The sequence below is a fragment of the Cupressus sempervirens genome, chromosome 11 (assembly GCF_028749045.1).
Source record: "Cupressus sempervirens isolate cs-2001-9-10 chromosome 11, ASM2874904v1, whole genome shotgun sequence".
In the NCBI taxonomy this organism is placed as follows: Eukaryota; Viridiplantae; Streptophyta; class Pinopsida; order Cupressales; family Cupressaceae; genus Cupressus; species Cupressus sempervirens.
In genome coordinates, this window is record NC_143128.1 from 93,944,729 (window position 1) to 93,965,344 (window position 20,616).

The window sequence follows — 20,616 nt, forward strand, 5'->3', positions numbered from 1 at the left end:
ACAGTCTTGGAGGAAAAGATCAAGGCACACAACTCTAATAGAAATAGAAATAAAAATTAACTACAAAAATAAATAAAATTAGTTCTCAAGATATAGTAATAACAATAACTTATCTCTCTCCTTATCTTGAGTTCCACTTAATATTATGTAAGATTTCAGTTAGTCGTTATTTCTTAAGCTCACATTATTTATATATATATAGATAGATAGATAGATGGATAGATAAATAGATAGATAGACACACACACCCACACAAATAGCTTTGCCATAAGAGATAATATTCATATCTATAAAACAACAAATATCTTTAATAAATACAATATCAAGTATCAAGTTACAATGATCACTTATGTACATTATTGTTACTCAATTTTTGCACATGTTCAAATGGAGTAAAGCATACATGTTTATTCATACTCAGAATTGCATAAAAGGAAGCATTTTATTCATATTGAAATAATATACAATGTTTGTATGATGGTACAATTCATGTTTATAAGTATTTAAAGAAGATGCTAAAAGTAATGTTCTCCCACACATTTGATTGTGAGAGTAGTCTCTATCTGCTGATATATATTCATACTCTACTGAAATGAATAAAGAGAGAAAAGGTCATGGGCACTAGTCATTGCCTGTAATGATTGGTTGAGTTGCATCCATCCGCATCCATTTGTTTGCTGCCCCAAATCTTGTCCTTTCCATGCATCCAATTCTTGCATTCACAAAAAAATAGGTTAGATCCAATGGATCTAAGCAATGCTGGTAACTCACTTCACCTCACATTCATCATCCTAACATGCTACTCATCTAAGGAAAATAAAGATGTACATCAATAGATAGAGAAAACAATCATGAAAAGTAAAAGTATTAAAGGGACAAGTCACTTCAATTTGAAACCTTTTGTTGATAATAACTGGAGAAAACAGAATAAGTGCAGCAAGTGGGATTGGTATGTATATCGGGATCAAGAAAATAAAACATCAAAGGGACGAACTCAAAAGTTTTGAAACCTTTTGTTTCACATAAGCATAAAAAAGAATGAAAGCTATAGGGGGAGTTATGTTACCAATAAACTACTGAATGCTATAGTGGAGTTATGGCAGAATAATGCAGATTGAGAAGATAGATACAACCATGTTTCAAAGGAAAAAATCAATAAAACTTTTAGAGAGGTAGACTGGTTCTAATCAAAACATCAGAACTGAATACTAGTACACTATATGTGGAATGGAGAAAATAATTAGATCCATATGTTAAATTTTCTCAAAGATTAATAAGACTGGAATATTGAAATGCAAAGTCATGATTTCATCATGGAATGACAATCACAACTAGAGAAAAACATGGGAATGTTATTACAGATAAATAACCAATTTCAGCGTGCAGATGACTCATGAATTTTCTAGAATCAGTAATGAATACCGGTCATAGCAATGACAGAAACAGAATAATGTTCATCAGTATCAGTAATGAAGGAGTTATCAGTCACAACAAACAAAAAATAAATTCATAGCATTATATGGAGCTTTAACAATGACTTCTGAATGTGCAAAGAAAAGGCAGCAAGTTGGAGACAACAAATACAGAACAAATACCAGTAAAATCACAAGCAGCATGAAGCAGATACAGGGAAGTCATGAATTTCATAGCAGCTCATTATCAAAATTTTCTCATGGAACTCATGGTATTTACCCAGAAATAATGCAGACAAAAATAGAATACCGTCCATCACAAAATAAAGAAGCATATAGCAGTCATAGCAAGAGAGAGCACTAGTAGTCACAGCAAGTGGGAGCAAAATTGATATCAACTCAAGAAAATATTTAGTTCATGGTGTCCAAATAATGACCGCTTAGTCTGTAGGAAAATGGAGATATAGAGAATAATGGCCAATCGGCATTTACGTGAAACTCCATAACTTGTGCTAATAACAGCAAGGAAAGATGTAGTAATGGTGTCCAAGACTCAGCTACAGGAGGAGCCACGGAATGGTGAATAAAAGGAGTCATACGACTATAACCAGAGCCAAGAAAAAGACATGGAGAGCCACAAAAGGAGCCAATGCACTTGCAGCAGAAACTCCTAAGAAAAACATTCAGTTCATGGCATCCAAACAAGAGATCATAACAATAATGGCGTCCAGGAGAAACCCATAATGAAATATCAAACTTAGTGTCCAAACTCCATGAATCCGCAAGAAAAAGAGCCAATAAGAGGAGATTTATGGTGTCCAACAGAATCACGACTTCCAGCAGAAGGCAAAAACAAGGAAATGGCATCCACTATGATGGAGAAAGCAGAAAAATAGCAGCAAAAACCTTCCTGGTGGCTAGGGTTTCAAAGAACTCCTGTATTTTTGTTTTTAGAAAATAAAACATTCGAATGACCAAAAGACTCTTATTTTTTCCTTTTATTTATTCCTTAAACATCTTTTATAACATTTCGGGTCCATGAAACTATAATGAGGATTGTGTCTTATTTTATTAAAGTAATAATATAGAATTTTAAAAAAAAGTCTATGTTATTATTTTAATAACTTATTATTATTGCATTTTAATTAAATTGTAAATATTATTGTTTTTTAGTTGATAAATTATAAATCATCTACTTAATAATAATAATTTTAAATGCAATTAAATAGTAAGTGAAAAAGGGAGAGTTTGAATTGAAAGGGAGAGTTTGCATTGTAATTTCAAGTCTAACTAGAAGTGTCAAACGGTTGAGAGGAGGTTAACGTTTTTTTTAATGCCAAATTTCAAGGGGGAGTCTTAGTTGCTATTTTTGGAAGCATAGTTTAGACTCAGGAGCTTGGAGTAAATTATGGAGCTATTTTTGATGGTTTTGGACTCTTTCTTAGACTTTTTATATGCATGGGTGGTCAAGACTCAGTTTGGGGTGCATGAGACATATTTTTGGACCTATTAGGCTATCTTTATAAACAATTAACTCATAATTTCAATCCGGACTTCCTAATTTTGTGGGAAGGTGGTGTTGTTTTTCAGATTGTTATATACCCCTCTTGTTTATGGAGAATGGGTTTGGATTTTGAGAGAAGAGGGATTTGCATGTGATATTCATCCTTGGCATCTTTTTCTCCATTGTTCTAAGCTATTATGCAGAGATATTGTTATTTGGGTCTTTGATTGGAATACAATTTTCATTGGAATCAGCTTTTGGAGTGAAGGATTTGGTTGTATGCTTTGTGGTGATTGATGTTATTCATTTGTGTTTTATTGATAAACCTTTTGAGTTATGTCTCGTTTTGCATCTTCCATGTCTAATATCTGTTTTCATAGGTCTTGAGTTGTGTCTTCCTTATTGATATATTCGATTGTGATTAGTTTCCTTCTATATATTCATATTCTATATTTCTCTTAAAATATTGATGAGTTAGCAGTTCTTTCAAGCTAGGATTTTGTGATTATTTGTCAAAATCTTTCATTTTGTTACAAGTATAGCAGTGTTTTGCATTATCAATTTTGATGTATCACCTTATTTTCGATCTTTTAATTTTTCATGTTTAAGTTTACCTCTTTACCCTTTTCCATACAAGTTTTCACGTCTCCATTAGCATAGGTGAGATATTAGATATATCAGATAGGAATCGACCTAGAATCCAGAGGTTCAATCAGGTCATAGGTTACTCACAACCTCTGGTTGATCCAATGTTTCTCCAAAATCACTGAGGGTTTTATGACTTAAAGCAAATTAGGGTGTGGATTTTGGAGATAACAATTATATTTTAAAGATATCATATATATAATCACATATATTATATAATTATTATATCGCATCTAATATTTGTTTATAGAAAGGAGAAAGGAACATTAAGACACATTATACATACGTTTAATAATATTCTTTTAATGTTCGATGTCCTTGTTACCTATGACTTTACCTTATTATTTTTGACTTTAATAGGGTAGAATAACTTATATTTAATCCTTCGTACCTTAATTAACTGCCAACGTACCACAATCTGTTCGCACTACTTGACTGGAGGGACATAGGCTTATGACGTGGATGCACCGATTGGTTTCTTTTGTTAAAACAATGTTTTGACTCCCCACAACATGCAATTGTTTTCCTTTGATGAGATAAGCTCATCTATAATCCGCGCTGTCAAAATGCCCATTTTGGAATGTGTTATCTCCACGTCTTCCTTCTCAGAGGTCACAATAATATTACATTAGGCTGCATTATATATATATATATATATATATAGTGGTCAATCCAACATGTTCTACCAGATATGAGTTTGTAAATTAAATTATTTGCCACCTTGGAAATATCCATGTTATAGTGTATTGAAAGTCTTTGATTGGTATTCCTTTTTTTTTCAACCATAGTTTCTTGCATATCATCCTGTTTCCTCCTTATATACAACGTGAGCAACCCATTGTACTCGTCCTTCTGACTATTCCTTACTTATTTTAAGTGTCAGCGGAAACTAAAGAGATAGTCGTTGAATGCTACACAAAGAACATATATTCCAAGTTTCTTACGAATGAGAATGTTTTCTTCAATGGCTTCCCCGACTCTAATTTAGTGCCAGAGGTCTGTAACAAAATATGGGCTTTCTTTGACGACGAAAAACAACAATATGGTGCATGGTGTTAACCTTCATTTCCTTATCCGCTATCATGGTGAGAAATGTATTTTTTGAATTTCTGCATATGAATATTGCTCATCCAAATACCATTCATCAACTCTTCTTTTCAGATCTATTCTTACTTTTTCAGTTGGCTCTAACACCATGTTGGTTTCGGTGATCACTACAAATATAATAGCGCTGCATATTATTCATTATGTGTTTTCAAATGCAGATCCAACTGTATATAAATAGGAGTAGAAGAGACATGTCTCTAAGATAATCAATATTTGTAATTGTAAGTTAATTGTCGTTAGACATTATTAACAACTATGTATATGACTAATTGATGATCAATTAAATGCAATAACGTTTAAACAATAACCATAGGGGATCGAGTCTAGATCAAATTAATCTAGCTGAAGCTATAACATCAATACCAACTTGCATTCTTTGCCATACCCACGAACGCCCATCTTTGCCCACATGCAATCCACCTTGGAGAGTCCAAGTTTGGCCCGTTTTGCCCAATTACATATGCTTTTCAGTTTATTTCCAGCCATCATATGTGTTCCATAAGTATCTAATCCATACTTCAAACACTCATCCCTCATGGATTTATCATTGTAACTCAAATCCCAAAGTTTTCATGGATCCAATCTTATTGGAAGATGTTTTCATCTTGATGTTGCAGTGTACTCTTCAAGATAAACTTCTTCAAAGAACATAGACAGCCCGTCAAGAAGACATGCTTTGATTCTCAAAAAGCAATTATTTGTTTGATCTCCATTTTCCCAATGGCTGTTTGAGAACTTGAGTTCGTCTGGGAATGTGCCAAGCACTTTGCTTCAAAAAAAAAGAAGAAAAAATAGTTAAAGGTGTTGATGGAAAGTTGTTTCGAGTTTACATCTAGACTCCATCAAAAAGGTTTTCAAAGTGTTCGAGACTTCAAAATGTGCCAATCTACAATGGAGTATTCACAACTTGAATGAGAAAAGCTTGATTACATCAAGTTTTCAAATAACAATGTGCAATTCATGAAAGAGAGACGCTATCAAAAGACAGGTCTTGGAGTGGTCCAAAATACACAAACTCCTGATCCTGTGATCATTTGAGATTGCATCAAGTACAAGGCCTTTGCCGACAATCTACAAGATTGATTCATTCAAAATCAACAACCTCAACATTTTCTTCAAGTGTTATCCATGTTTATTGTTGGAGAGGATGAATTTCATGAGATGCAATTACATGTCCTTTTGACATGTAATGCAATAATTCTTCTCATCTAGTTTGATTGGGTCAAAGCAGTTGAGTTGCTCCCACTTTTTCCTCTTTTATCTCACTTCTTTTCCTATATAAGAAGTGTCCCTTCATTGTAAAAATCATCTTTTTGTGTATGCAAGAAAGCTCTGGAGAATTGTGCAAGCATAACTTTGATTGTGTAGTATTATTTTGATGAAAAGTGAATACAAAGAAGCAATTGGAGCTGAACTTTGATTGAGTGAAATTGTGATAAGTGCAAATTGGAAGCTTTGATTGTAGTTTGCATCTATTATCTTTGATTCATGTTATTGTTGTATGTTTTAAATAATTGAGCATATAGAGTTAAGAAACAATTGGAGTTGAAAATTTAACTAGGAGTGATGTGGTAATATATAGACTAGAAGCTTTGATTGTAGCTTATATTACCTTGTCAATTTACAAAAATTGTTAGAACTCCCTACTTCTAGATGCCTTTGTGCCCCAATGGTAGAGTTTATTCTTATAGAATAGATTAAACACGACTTAGAGCCAAACTGGTACACTTTCAATCAGCCTTTGAGTTGCTGTGAGTTAATCGGTATCATTGTTTCCAACTATTATATAGAAGTCAAGTTATAGATTTTATCTTGCCCATTACTCATTTTGCGGGTAATTGGATTCTTTCTTGAAAGTTAAAAGGAAAGGTTATCGGTAATACCGTTTCAAATCTCTCAACTTCTTGCTTACCTTGAGTTGATTCAAGGAACGGTGAGAAGGGGGGACCTTCCCTTAAAGGTAGGAGAGACTTCGTCTCATACCCTGTGGCTGGTCTAACTATTTTGCGATTGAGTTTTAGCAAACTGTTGATTGCAAAATATCCACTGAACATAATATTCTGTTTGAACTTGTAATTTGACTTATAGTTGAACCAAATACTAATTGCCCTATAGTCATTATACATATTATAATCAAGGGTTTGATATGCTAATAGAGTGAACAAGACTCAGTTTTTCTTCAGGTGTTATCAGACACTATGGCCATGAGAAAAGACCACTCTTGATCAGTCTTTGACTAGTCTATAATATCAATGTATGGGTACTTCATCCTTACCATAGTTCAGTGCCATTAAATATACAAAGAAAATTTAAACGCTTCATTATTCATTTGGCAAATTATAGTCATTGCGATATATTTTGTTTCAATTAATTTGTCTAAGAGACTGTGAATACCAAAGGGATCTAATCTTGACAAAGGAAACACTACACTATCATCGATTATAGATTTATATATGAGTGGATTATTGGAAAGGCTTTATGCCTCTACCAACAACATGTTATCGTGAATTTTGCTCAGAATAATCCTAGTCCACTTAGGTTGTTCAAATTCTTCATAAAACATGTGCTTTGTTATGTTCAACTGACCCAAATACTCAAACCCTTGTTTGAAAGATAAATCATTGTTGTAAACTTTGCTAATGTCCTCATGAATGCCATTGTCTCCAATTGATTCAAACTTATGGTGAATATATGCACAAACATCCTCAACATGTAAAACCCTCTTTGAAGTTTGATAAAATGCTCATACCAGATCATCTCATGATGACGCGAAAGGATGTTTCTTAAACTTATACTTAGGTCTTATTTTGACATCACACGCTACTAGAGCTTCCATTTCAAAGCAAATGATGACCTCATAGAATAATAAAATACGTCTTAATTCACAATTTAGGGCTTCTTCCGAACGCTCCAAATCTCCTTGAATTTTCTTTGCTAAGTCTTTACACTCTTCTATCGATCAAATAGTGATCAAACAACTCGATTTCAACCCTTAAATCCTTGCAAACTAGATCTTCATTAATTGCACAATTGCGTACATTCAAAAAGCTAATATCCAATCCAATAGGCTTCAATTTATCTGCAACCTCACATAGGACCATAACTTTTGTGTGAACTTAAACTTTAGCTTTACCTCATCCATTCCAAGCTATCCTTAATTGCTGAAACATAATTCCTCCACTAAGGGGTCTTTTGATTATTTGATGCAATATTCCTTGTCTTAAGCTTGTATAATGATTGTTCAAGTTGATGCAGGGGGTTTAGTACTTGGTACTATTCCCATCTTATTCTCAAATGTATATTTTCACTTTTCAACCCATACTTTAGTATTTGTAGGTGTTCCTTCTCTAACAAATGTTTTATCAAGACTTTCTACTTGCTTTCCTTTCACACTTTCATTCCTTCTTGCATTGGTGTTCATGTCTCTTGTAGTATTAGATGTTCTCATATTCTGTGATCTCATGTTAGGTGTTCTTAATTTGTTCAATCTACAAAATCTTGTTGTAAATCCCAAATTATTGCAAATCTGACATGCCATAACTTCGTTTTAATATCTAGTTTCAAACTAATTAGTCTATAATCTACAATCTCTAGGAATATGTCCAAAGTAGTTGTACTTATAACACAACTCTATTTCTGATAATATTTGTTGCTCCCATTGGTTTACTAGCTGCAAGGTTAGTCTTTTCGTGCATACCATTATCAAATCTAGGTTTCCTACATTCATTAGATCTATGATGATAAATAAAGCAATTATAACAATAACCATAAAAGAGTTGAGATTACTTGTGCAATCCTTCTTCATGTGTCCAAGCTGATTACATGCAAAACATCTTCCATTGAATTGTCTCCTTGTACCTTTAGGTTGCTCAGGTTGAATAGGTACTTCATTACTCAGATCTTCTTGATGATTATGGTGTTGGTTCACAAGATCTTGTTCTTTAGTAACTTTTGATTCTTTGGATGATTCTCATTCAACCTATCCAATCCTTGTCATGTCTCCAATAGTTCTTTGTGCCAGAATTTGCTCATCAAGTTTTTCAGTGTTAGAATATAACTTCTCAAGATGTTGCTTAGTTTGTGTAAGTTCTTCTTTAACAATAATGTTGTACTTCTCAAGTTCTGCAAACTGTAACTTTGGAGTCTCAAGTTTAGATGTCATCTAGTAAGCTATGATTTCAAATCTACATTCTCAGATATCAAATCTGATTGAATTTTCTTCTCATCTTCCATCATACTCATCTTCAAATTTGTAATTCCAAGCTTATTTTTTAGAATCTCATCCCTCAAACGTTGAAGCTGATTCACAATCCTTGATCTGATCATGTAACAATTTCTTTGTCATTCCAGTGTTCTCAATTTGTTCTTTCAATTTCAAGATGAGATCTTGTGCATCTTTAAGCTTGACCTTCATTTTATTTCTTTCATCAGTAACTGTATCAAGTTCCTCAAGAGCTTCTTTAAGATTCTTCTACAATTGTTCCAAATCCATAGTGATATTACTCAAGTTGTTAGGCCTTCCCTGAGTGACTGTACTCTCATATCAATTGTTATAAATAAGGAATCGGTGGGGGGGGGGGGGGGGGTGGTGTGGTGGGTGAATTAGTATCCAAATTTTTTTGTCCAACTATAGATATCATTAACAATCTTTAAACTTGCATAGATGATCAAACTGAAAAGTAAACATAAGCATAATACAATGCAACTCATAACACCATTATTTGTTAATTAGAGAAACCCTGACCAAGGGAAAACTCTAGTGGGATGGGACCCACAAAAATGATCCACTAATCAAAAGAATCTTGTGAAAGATTGACCCTGTTATGGGTCTATTACATCTGTATAGTGTATTTGTCCTTGTTAGAGGAGTAGGCCTTCTTAGAAGCGTCAACCCTGTTAGGATTTGTGATTACAATACAAAGATCAAGATGAGCTCACTACTGAAACATGCATATAATACTGTAAAAAGCTATCTTTAGAGATAGATACAAAAACCTTTGATTGCTTGATGATATCTGTAATATCTAACCAATCCTTGTAGTTTTCTTTACAATATATTCATACAACTTCTCTTCTCTTATCCAAACATCAATTTCGCATGTATACCAATCACATAAAGTGTGCATATAAACGTTAAATCATTACAATACAATGCCACACTTCGCTAAACAAAAAGATAACTCCTTTATAACAAATGTTTTTAGTCTAGTGGGCTTTGTGCTGCCTTACACATTACCAATTTGGGTCAACATCTAGGTTGTCGTCCTATAATAATCCCAAAAGGTTATAACTTCATTAAACACAAAGTCCTCTTTGATTTACTTGTTTGACATTTCATCAAACACTTTGCAGGCAAGAGATATATTGCATATTTAAATTTTGATTGCTTTCTAGATGCCAAGCTTTAATAAATATGCTTGCAAAGAACACACCAAACAACTAACAATGAAGATGCAATTGTTTTAATAACATTGATTACAAATAGGAAAATATGCATCTACATCAATAAGACCTTAGGGCAACAAATTCTAATATAAAACTCCGATATAAATCAGATTAGAACAGATTTTACAAACCATACCAATGCCCTAAATATTTACTCTCAAACAATGCAAAATGTAGTAGATAAAAAGCTGAAATTGCTCCAAAAATATGAAGTTTCCTGTAGCAAATCACTATAGGAAATTCCAACTTAATCCTTACTCTACAAATCTAGCCCTAGGCCACAAATTTGGCACAATGAAAAGACTAATTTGTCTTCTCCAACAGTCGCAACCCTTCGGAAGATATTTCACCACCTCAATTATGCAAATCAATGGGAGTGTTCGTTCCCAACGATCAATGTAACAACTGCAGAAACCCTTGGCTCCACAAGTTATTTGGAAGAGTAGAAAGCAACACATTTGATGCTCAACAATGCAGTTACCCTCCCTATTTGTTTTTTTCCTCCAATAGATGGACCTCCTTCTAGAAGAAATAAAAGATTATTTAATTGCACTCTCTAGAAGCTTCCCCCTTTTCAAGGCAATAATTTGTTGTACTTCTAGAAAATGCACTCTCTAGAAGTTTCCCCCTTTCCAATACAATAATTTTTTGTGCTTCTAGAGAGTTAAATTAATTAAATATAAAGTCACCTTTTAATTTTAATTTATTTAATGACTTAATTTAATCAATTTCTCCTTATTTCTCTACTTAGCCTTCGGAAAATGTAAAGGCTAAGAACTCCATTGAGATGCTAAAAGGATGGGGACATTACAGTCCACTTCTCTTGAAATTGCTTGTCCCCAAGTAATCTCAACTCTGGATGTCGCAAAATTTCTTCACTCTCCCAAGTGGCATCCTCTATTGGTAAGTCCTTCCACTTCACCAAGTATTCCCTGATAGTATGTCTCCTCAAATTCCTCTCCCTGAACTCAATGATAGCCTATGGTACTAAAACCAATTTCCCCTCATTGTCCAAGGGTGGAAGCATTGTAGACGGAATAATCTGGTGTCCTAACGCCTTTTTGAGACGTGACACATGAAAAATATTATCGATTATGCTCTCTGCCAACAAATCCAACTCGTAGGCCACCTCTCCAACTCTCTTGATCACCCTAAAAGGCCCATAATAACGTGGCTTAAGTTTTTCGGCACCTCTCTTCTTGAGAGTGGACTAGTGGTAAGGCCGCAACATCAAATATACTAAGTTGCATGGGTACCTCCCCCCCCCCTCTGGACCACGTACCGGTTCGAACCGGTTCGTGGTTCTGGTCCGGTTCGACCTGGGTTTGTTTTTGGAAGCCTGGTTCGATCTGGTTCGAACCAGGGTTCGAACCCAAGAGAACCACATATAAAATTTCGGACCAGGGTTCAAACCCAGGAGAACCACATATAAATTTTCCACATTACAGCATGTTTTAATTTAATTTATGTTGATACATCTTGGGTCTGGGTTGGTAGGCATTACAATGCCGCAGTTTTTTAGTGTTGAGTAATCCCTAGCTGTAAAACACTTTATATTTGAATCAAAATGCTACTAAATTTGAGACACCCACAAGAGAAGATGCTCAACATGTGGCGACCACCATGACCAATTTCGAGGAATTTTAGGGCCTATTTGAGTAGCAATATGAATTTTTCAAACACTAAACAATAAACAATGTTTTATTGGGAAATGTTGCCCTGCAGAAGAAAGTTACGGTCACATGAATATGGTCAGGTGGGGCAGCTACTTACCACATTGTCTATCACTGTTTGGCTGATTATTTCTCCTCTAGGTATATTAAAAATTGTATTAAAGAATATTGAATCTGGGACGTCAGATTGTGTTATCCAAAGGCCTCCATGTATGGTCTTTTTCCAGTTTACTGTTGTTGATCAGTGCTTGGGAGATTGTGCCCAAAGAGATTGAAGAATATTCAACTGGTCAAAGGGATTTACCTTCTGCAAGCTAGATCTAATTAGTTTTTAACCACGTTCAATTGATTATGTTAATCATAATAAGAGTTTGGTAAATAAATTTATGAAAAGAAGAATTTTTTATTAAAACTTACTGTTGATCTGCATAAACTAATCAGATACAGTTATGAATTTTTTAAATGAAAGGGAAGAGATCTAGTTGCTAGGGGTTCCAATGATCGCTGTGGTTTGCTACTATATTGTTTATGCTGTTTTAAAGTTTTTTGTTGTTCAAATGTGTTTATGCTACTATGCTACATTCTAATTCTAACTCATGCTTCGTAAAGATGTATATATATATATATATATATATAAAATAATTTTTTTTTTAACATGTTTTTGTACTAACGAACCCAAACAAACCCAAACCCCTTTTCAAAATTTTGTCGAACCAGCGAACCGGTTCTCGAACCCGAACCCGAAACCGAACCGCGAACCAACAACTTAGCAAATATACCATATCACCTACTTCAAAAGTCTGCTCAGTCCTCTTCTGATCAACATACTACTTCTGTTGATTCTATGCCTTGGTGATATTATCTTTAAGAGCCTTCACAATGTCCTGGCTCTCCTATAATAAGTCTCCAGCACTGGGCACTCTACTATTTGTTAGTAACAAATTCATGAAACTAGGTTGCCTCATATCCATATAATGCCATGAATGGTGACATTTGGATAGAAGTGATAAGTGAAATTATAACAATTTTCACATAGATATATCCACTTAACCCAAGCCTTTTGTTGCCTTGCTATGTAATTCCTGAGGTATCCCTCCACCCATTTGTTCACTATCTCTATTTGACCATCTGTCTGAGGGTGGTAGCTAGTACTCAGAGTGAGCTCTGTCCTGCACAATCTGAACAACTCCTGCCAGAAGTGACTCATAAACCTGCTATCTCTGTCGCTGACAATGCTTTGAGGTAAACCATGCAACCTAAATACCTCTCTGAAGAATAAATCTGCTACCTATGTAGCAGTGTATGTAGTGTTAATTGGAAGGAAGTGGGCAACCTTTGTAAGCTGATCAACAACAACATATATACAGTCTCTACCCTAGGCTCTTGGCAGTCCTGTGATGAAGTCCATGGACAAACACTACCACTTCCTATTAGGAATTAGAAGTGGCTTAAGTAAGCTGACTGGGTAAAAGTGCTCCTGTTTATTCTGTTGGCAACTAGGACACTTTCTAACATATTGCAACACCTCATCTTTGAGCCCTTTCCAAGAAATACACTCGTGAATCTACCGATAGGTTTTGTAGAAACCTGGATGTCCTGCCATAGGTGAGTCATGATAAACTCTCAACACCATCCTCTTCACCTTTCACCTTGGCACTAAATAAATGCACCCTTTGTAAATGATGATTTCATTCACAAGGGTGAAATCACTATTCTGGAACAACCCATCTACGAATCCGGATGCCCATGTATTTTTTGCATACTCTGCAAGGATCAAATGTCTTCAATCCTCTGATATATCAGTCATCAAGCTCAAGTGGGGCCTTCGTGACAAGGCATTTGCTACTACGTTCTGTGTCCTCTTGAAATAAGTAATTATCAAAATCATATGCCTATAATTTACTTAAACATTTCTGTTGCCTGTCATTAAGATCTCGCTGCCCCAGGAAATGTTTTAGGCTACTGTGGTTGGTTTTTATGCTGAATTTGCTACGTACTAAATACTGCTTAAATTTGGCCAAAGCATGCATTACGGCCAACATTTTCTTATCATAAATGTTGAAGCTCCTCTTAGGCCCCTTGAGCTTCCTACTCTCATAAGCAATTGGGTGCTTGTTCTGCATAAGCACCGCTCCAATATTTTCACAAAATGCATCACAGTGCAACTCAAAAGGTTTGCTAAAATTTGGTAATGCGAGCACTGGACAAGAAGTCATCAACTCCTTGAATTTATCAAAACACTCTTGTGCCTCAAGAGACCATAAGAAAGCCCCCTTTCTCATCAAGTCTGTCAAGGGTGCTACATGCCTAGAATATCTAGTAACAAACCTCCTGTAGAACTCACACAATCCCACCTCTCAACTATGTTAGGTTCATTGGAGTAGGCCACTCAATAATAGCACGAATCTTTTCAAGATCCATGCGTACTCCCTGAGCACTGATAATGTGACCCAGATATAATAACTCTGATAATCCTAAATCACATTTGGACTCTTTTGCATACGACTCCTTGCTCAGAATGCTCAACATAATGTCTAAGTGTTGCACATGCTCATCCCATGTCCTACTATACAACAGCATGTCATCAAAGAAGACTAACAAATTTCCTCAACTGATGCTGAAAAACTCTGTTCATTGTGGACTGAAAAGAAGTTGGACCATTAGTTAGCCCAAATGACATAACTCAAAATGGCCACAATGACATCTAAATACCGTCTTCTCTATATCCTACCCTTTGACTCAGATCTGTTGATAGCCTGATCTCAAATCAATTTTGGAGAAGAAACATGCTCGATGTAGCTCATTTAATAACTCATCAATCTGAGGGATGGGGTACCTATTTTTTATAGTCTTCTTGTTCAGGACCTTGTAATCTATGCACATCCTAAGAGTTCCATCCTTATTCTTCACCAAAACCACAAAAGAAGAGAATGGCGACTTACTTGGTCTAATGTGCCCCATAGTAAGTAGTTCTTTGATGGTCTTCTTGATGTCATCCTTCAATCTCTTTGGATGCCTGTAGGGTGTGATCATGATGGGTTTAGCACCCTTCTCTAACTCAATAATATGCTCAATACCTCTATCTGGAGGTCTACCTGGTGGTATTTCATTGAAAACCTTGTAGTGCTTGATTCTCAGTTCCTGTATGTCCAGGTGATATTTTGATTTTTTCTGCCCTTGTGATAGCATTTAAGTATAGCAGGCTGCCCACTCAACTTGGTCATGTCTCAACAAGCTCTCCATGCGTCCACGAGACATCATCGTAAACCCACTGACATGAATGGCCTTAAGTATATGGGTCTTCCCTTCTGACTGAAATCTCATCTCCACATCTCTCAAATTGAGAGTGAACTCCCCTATATCATGTAACCAAGTCATGCTAGGAACTAAATATGTATCACCCATGTTAACAGCATAAAAATCTGCTTTGAAATCAAAGTTTGTTGATCTTTAAGGGCAGACCTGTAATCTTCTTGTCGCATTTGAGGATGTAGCCATCAGCTACCCTCACTCTCAGACCCTCAAACTGCTCTGTTTGTATTCCACGCCTCTCAATCAATCTGGAATTAGTAAAATTGTGAGTAGCACCTGTATCAAGCAAAGTAATAACTCACTGACCAACCAATACCCCTCTCATCCTGAATGATCCCTCTTGTTGTACACTAGTGAGACGGGCCTCCTTAAGTCTACCCTCAGTCTTCTCATCACTAATATCATCCGTGCCTTCCTTTTCTTCAATTGATTCCTTATTTTCAGATTGTTGGTCTGGACTCTGAATTGATAGAATCAGTATCCTCATAATAAGCCCACATAACTCTGTTTTCTTTCCCCTTTGGCGTCAAACTATAGTCATGGTTTATATCATAGGGTCCTTTGTAATAAAAACAGATTTTTTTTTCCTTAAATCATTCAATATCTCTCTATTCAAAGGAGCAAATGATTTATCTTTATTTTCAGCCTTTGTTTCATTCCTCTCAGGTTTCTTGAAGAATGGTTTGTCTTTGCTAGATGATGCACCCTTTGACTGAAATTTATTTACTAGGGTTGCTTGTTCCATACTTCTAGCCTTCTTAATTGCTTCTTGCGAATTGAATGGATCAAAGGCTTTTACCCAACCCTTCAGTGGTTCGGATAATCCCTCAGTGAACAAAACAACCAATCTCCTATCTAATATATTTGGCACCATAACGGATAGCCTCTGAAAGTCACTAATGAAATACTCTAATCCGCTTGTCTGTCTCAATTGTGCCAACTCCTTGAAGTAGACTTCTGGATCCTTCTTATCGAACCTCTCTACCAAACTGTCGACAAAGTCCTGATATGAAGTTAGTTGGTTATGTTGAAGGGTAACCATCCAATGGTATCACCAATCATGTGCAACTCCCTCTAAATATAGCGTGGCATATTTTATTGCCTCCAGTTCTGTCATAGGTCTTAGTGCTAAGAAGGTATCAAGCTTGTGAATCCAAGCTTGTGTTGTCATTTTGCTACTCCCATCAAATGTAGTCAAGGAAAGCTTCCTTGTAGCCCGCTTTAATTCATTAACCTTGCCATGAGGTCTCCTATTCTGTCTGACTGCACAGTAGCGTTCTCTTCTTTGGTTCACAAACCTCCTAAAAGTCATTCTCTCCTGTACTTACAGTGCCAATAATTCCCATTCATCATTAGCAGCCATAAGGATATCTGCAAATGTCCCATCCTCAGCTTCCTCTTTTGGCTCTTGTACTAGTTCCTCTCTAACAAAGTTAGGACATGTGTGCCTATCTACTGTTCTGGAAAGAGTTCTATGAGCTCTTGGTGATCCCACTACACTCCTGTTATCCCCTTGTTCCTAATTCTGTTTGTCTTGTGGGTTCATGCACTCAACCATGGTGGTGAGTGCCTGCAAAGCCTGAGCCATCCGCTCTTGTCCTGTAACCATTGCTCTGAAAAATTCTCTTGTTTCTTGATCCTCATTCCTATGGTCTCTTGGTGGGTTACGCTCTTACCTGTCACCCATGGTGTCTGATTGTCCGTCAAAATCTTGTTCCCTATCAAACAATGGCTACATTTGATTGCTAAACCCTCAGGATGGCAGGATTTAACTCTGTTACCAATGTAATAACCCCAACAGGTTATAACTTCGTCAAACTCAAAGTCCTCTTTAATTCACTTGTTTGACATTTTGGCAAACACTTTGCAAGCAAGAGATATATTGCATATGTAAATTCTGATTGCTTTCTAAATGCCAAACTTTAATAAATATGCTTGCAAAGAACACACCAAACAACTAACAATGAAGATGCAATTGTTTTAATAACACTGATTACAAATAAGAAAATATGCATCTACATCAAAAGGACATTAGGGCAACAAATTAGATTACAATAGATTTTACAAACCTTACCAATGCCCTAAATATCTACTCTCAAACAATGCAAAATGTAGTAGATAAAAAGCTGAAACTGCTCCAAAAATATGAATTTTCCTATAGTAAATCACTGTAGCAAATTCCAACTTATTCTTTACTCCACAAATCTGGCTCTAGGCCACAAATTTGGCACAATGAAAAGACTAATTCGTCTTCTCCAACAGTTGTAACCCTTCGGAAGATATTTCACTACCTCAGTTATGCAAATCAATGGGAGTGTTCATTCCCAACGATCAATGTAACATTTGTAGAAACCCTTGGCTCCACAAGTTATTTGAAAGAGTAGAAAGCAACACATTCGATGCTCAACAATGCAGCTGCCCTCCTTATTTATTCTTTTCCTCCAATAGATGAACCTCCTTCTAGAAGAAGTAATATATTATTTAATTGCACTCTCTAGAAGCTTACCCCTTTCGAAGGCAATAATTAGTTGTACTTCTAGAAAATTTACTCTTTAGAAGCTTCCCCCTTTCCAATACAATAATTAGTTGTGCTTCTAGAGAATTAAATTAATTAAATATAAAGTCAGCTTTTAATTTTAATTTATTTAATGACTTAATTTAATCAATTTCTCCTTATTTCTCCACTTAGCCTTCAGAGAATGTTAAGGCTAAGAACTCCACTGAGATGCTAAAAGACGGGGATATTACACATCCCAACATTTTTAAGTAATTAGTTTGCAGGACAAAATAATTCTTGAACCAAAATACCAATACTTTTCTGTTTACTCAATTTTGTCTTGTCAAACTTGTTTTTGTTAAACTACCCATAACTTATCATCTCTTTCAACACTCTTGCACACGTGCTCTTTGGGGTATGCACTACCTTGCTTTAAGCTCTCATAACTTCACATGCTTCTAGTGAAGCTCACCAAACAAAATAAGTTATTTGTTGTCATCGGTAGAAATTGTGCATTGGCCGACGGGTCCCTTCGGTAAAAGTCTTGTTATGTAGCCGACGGGTAAACAGTTTGTAGCGGGCATAATGTATCTGGCCGACGGACTCCTTCGGGAAAGTTCTTCGGAAAGTATTTATAACCCCTTCGGAAAGCATTGTAATCATGTTGTCACACAAGCATAATATACTGTTTGGCATATGCGAATAATAATAAGAGTTCTGCTGTTTGAGTTCGTGTTCATTATCTGTGTGCGTTTCCTAATTAACTTATGCGGAAAACATTTGGCGCCGTTGCCCGATGGACCTGGTACTCAAGCAGGCGGATGTGAATTAAATGCCGAATCAGTTGAACACAGATAAGAGTAAGCTGAAGGAAAAAGATGACATACGTGTTGCGCAGGAAAATTTAATTCTGGCTTAGCAGACAGAGCGTCAAAGGAGATTTCAAAAAATTACCGACGGAAACAAAAGCGCGGAAGGATTGTTGAAAGAGACTCGACAACGGCTTGAGTTGGTGGAAGAAGCGAGGGAGGAGTTTCTGAATCGGGAAGAGAATCCTGACGGAAGGAGATCGACTCGCACGGCTCAGAGTGCCGACGGAGCACGAGCGTGGAGTGACCTCTTCGTTCGAGATATACTTCCGGAATGAACAGCTTCGGTTGACGAACCCTCTTCACCAAACAGCGCGGGTGTTGAAAACAGTGCAGAAGCAGAAAACAACGCGGAAGCAGAAAACAACGCAGGTGTAGAAAACAACGCAAGCGTGCAGAATAGCGCGGGTGTCCAAACCAGCGCGGGTGTGCAGAACAGCGCGGGTGTTCAAAACAGCGCGGGAGCTCAGAACAACGCGGGTGCTCAAAACAGTGCGGGAGTGCAAAACAGCGCAGGTACACAACAAAACCCTCGACATACAGTGATAATGGCAGGTCCAAAGGAAAAATTGCCTAAATTTGATGGTGATGAAGCAGCTGGTCCCATTCGATATTGTAAAACATGTGAAATGATCTGGAGGGCAAATGGCATAACAGATACAAATGAATGGATCCGACAATTTCCCACTACCCTACGGGGTGTTGCGATTGATTGGTTTACTGATACTGATCCACATAAATTAAATAGTTGGGATAACATTAAGGAGTTCATCGCAGAATTTCAACTTTTGCGTGATGATAATGAAATTGTAGCCGAGATATTGAATACCAAACAAAAGAAGAATGAAACAGTACAGGTCTTCGCCAGGAGGTTGAAGGACTTAATCAGTAAAATGGAGAATAAGCCGACAGATGGGCTCCAGAAAAGATGGTTCATTGAAGGTCTTCACCCGAAGCTGCGGAAAAAGATGAAGATCGTGCCACCATCGACATACATTGAAGCGTACAATCGGGCAATGAACCTCGAAAGTGACCAGAAGACAAAGAAGAAGAAGAAGACCAGCTCATCAGATTCAGATGACGATGACCCTTCAGGAGAAGATAGCAGCGACGATGATGAGGGAAGCAACAAGAAGGTCCGTGCCCTCCAGAAGGACATGATGCGGATGATGAAGGAATTCAAAAACATGAACGAGGAGACTAAGGGTAATGACTTATGGTGCACGGAGTGTAAGAAAGAAGGCCATACGAAGGGATCCTGCCCGAAAGATCAATTTTGTGAAATCTGCCAGATCCTCGGACACTCGGTAAAGGAATGCCCTTTGAATTTAAAAACAAGGACACCGCAGCAAGTGTTCCTGTCACAGGAGGCATCCCCGTCAGGAGGGAACGGGAACACCAGTACAGAAGGTGCCACATCAGGCGGATACAGAAACAACCGGCGCAGTCCAAACAACAATAGCAATAACAACAATGGTGGCAACAACAACAATGGAGGAAGGAGTCGAATTCAGTACGATGCGAATGATTGGCCAATTGTTCAATGCCGCGCATGTAATCTGTGGGGTCACTTCGCCCCAGAGTGCACAACGACGAACACATCGAAGTTGCTATGCCAATGGTGTGGACTTGGTGATCATGATGATACTAAGTGCCCGAAGTCCGGAGTAAACTTGATTACCGTAGGGACAAACGAGGAAGAAGTTCTGGCAATCACTCGGAAGCAGGCGAAGCTATACCCTGACCCAGCGGAAGAAAAGAAGAGACTGGAGGAACCAAGGGCAGAGATCCAGAAAGTAACACAGGCAAAAACAGCACACCTGAAGGACCCGCCAAGTACCTCAGTCCGGAACTGTGCAAAACAGAACATTGTACGGCAAATATTGCAAGCTGAAATACCCGTCAGGATAAATGATCTGTTGCTAACTATGCCTCAACTCCGTACGGCCCTCACAAATATAGTTCCGAGTGCTAAGAAACTCGTAGAGCAGGACAACGAGAAACAGGGGGGTACAAGTGCAGAAGATCCGATGTTGTAAGCTCTCTCATCTGGACGCTATCCGGCGGTTGTTGAAATGGGCATTCTCAGGACTGCGCTAATGGACACGATCGTCGACGGAGGATTCGGTGTCAATGTGCTACCAGAGGATAC

General features: G+C 36.9%; 1 protein-coding gene across 4 annotated transcripts in view; it reads left to right on the forward strand.

The window, feature by feature from the left end:
* ARC3 (GTP binding protein) overlaps window positions 1–20,616 on the forward strand; it is a 306,484-nt gene that overhangs the window by 186,370 nt on the left and 99,498 nt on the right. The gene's annotated exons all lie outside the window — the stretch shown is intronic.